Consider the following 2,159-nt stretch of genomic DNA (forward strand, 5'->3'; position numbering starts at 1 on the left):
GTATCTGTATACATCCTAACACTGGAGCACCTCACATGCACAGAGAGGGCAGTGACAGTGTCTGTAGACATCCTAACTCTGGAGCACCTCACATGCACAGAGAGGGCAGTGACAGTATTTGTAGACATCCTAACTCTGGAGCACCTCACATGCACAGAGAGGGCAGGGACAGTGTTTGTAGACATCCTAACTCTGGAGCACCTCACATGCACAGAAAGGGCAGTGACAGTATGTGTAGAAATCCTAACTCTAGAGCACCTCGCATGCACAGATAGGGCAGTGACAGCGTTTCTAGACATCCTAACTCTGGACCACCTCACATGCACAGAGAGGGCAGCGACAGTGTCTGTAGACAGCCTAACCCTGGAGCACCTTGCATGCACAGAGAGGGCATCGACAATGTCTGTAGACATCCTAACTCTGGAGCACCTCGCATGCACAGAGAGGGCAGTGACAGTGTCTGTAGACATCCTGACTCAGGAGCAGCTCACATGCACAGAGAGGGCAGTGACAGTATTTGTAGACATCCTAACTCTGGAGCACCTCACATGCACAGAGAGGGCAGGGACAGTGTTTGTAGACATCCTAACTCTGGAGAACCTCACATGCACAGAGAGGGCAGTGACTCTGGAGCACCTCACATGCACAGAGAGGACAGTGACAGTATTTGAAGACATACTACCTCTGGAGCAAGTCACATGCACAGAGAGGGCAGGGACAGTGTTTGTAGACATCCAGACACGGCAGTGACAGTATTTGTAGACATCCTAACTCTGGAGCAAGTCACATGCACAGAGAGGGCAGGGACAGTGTTTATAGACATCCTAACTCTGGAGCAAGTCACATGCACAGAGAGGGCAGGGACAGTGTTTGTAGACATCCAGGCAGGGCAGGGACAGTATTTGTAGACATCCTAACTCTGGAGCAACTCACATGCACAGACATGGCAGGGCCAGTGTCTGTAGACATCCTAACTCTGGAGCACCTCGCATGCACAGAGAGGGCAGGGACAGTGTTTGTAGACATCCTAACTCTGGAGCACCTCACATGCACAGAGAGGGCAGTGACTCTGGAGCACCTCACATGCACAGAGAGGACAGTGACAGTATTTGTAGACATCCTACCTCTGGAGCAAGTCACATGCACAGAGAGGGCAGGGACCGTGTTTGTAGACATCCAGCCAGGGCAGTGACAGTATTTGTAGACATCCTAACTCTGGAGCAAGTCACATGCACAGAGAGGGCAGGGACAGTGTTTGTAGACATCCGAACTCTGGAGCAAGTCACATGCACAGAGAGGGCAGGGACAGTGTTTGTAGACATCCAGGCAGGGCAGGGACAGTATTTGTAGACATCCTAACTCTGGAGCAACTCACATGCACAGACATGGCAGGGCCAGTGTCTGTAGACATCCTAACTCTGGAGCACCTCACATGCAGAGAACGGACAGTGACTGTATCTGTAGACATCCTAACTCTGGAGCACCTCACATGCACTGAGAGGGCAGTGACAGTGTCTGTAGACATCTTAACTCTGGAGCACCTCACATGCACAGAGAGGGCAGTGACAGTGTCTGTAGACATCCTAACTCTGGAGCACCTCACATGCACAGAGAGGGCAGTGACTCTGGAGCACCTCACATGCACAGAGAGGACATTGACAGTATTTGTAGACATACTACCTCTGGAGCAAGTCACATGCACAGAGAGGGCAGGGACAGTGTTTGTAGACATCCAGACACGGCAGTGACAGTATTTGTAGACATCCTAACTCTGGAGCAAGTCACATGCACAGAGAGGGCAGGGACAGTGTTTATAGACATCCTAACTCTGGAGCAAGTCACATGCACAGAGAGGGCAGGGACAGTGTTTGTAGACATCCAGGCAGGGCAGGGACAGTATTTGTAGACATCCTAACTCTGGAGCAACTCACAAGCACAGACATGGCAGGGCCAGTGTCTGTAGACATCCTAACTCTGGAGCACCTCGCATGCACAGAGAGGGCAGGGACAGTGTTTGTAGACATCCTAACTCTGGAGCACCTCACATGCACAGACATGGCATGGCCAGTGTCTGTAGACATCCTAACTCTGGAGCACCTCACATGCAGAGAACGGACAGTGACAGTATCTGTAGACATCCTATCTCTGGAGCACCTCAC

Source organism: Triturus cristatus, unplaced genomic scaffold (assembly GCF_964204655.1).
Source record: "Triturus cristatus unplaced genomic scaffold, aTriCri1.1 SCAFFOLD_335, whole genome shotgun sequence".
Classification (NCBI taxonomy): domain Eukaryota; kingdom Metazoa; phylum Chordata; class Amphibia; order Caudata; family Salamandridae; genus Triturus; species Triturus cristatus.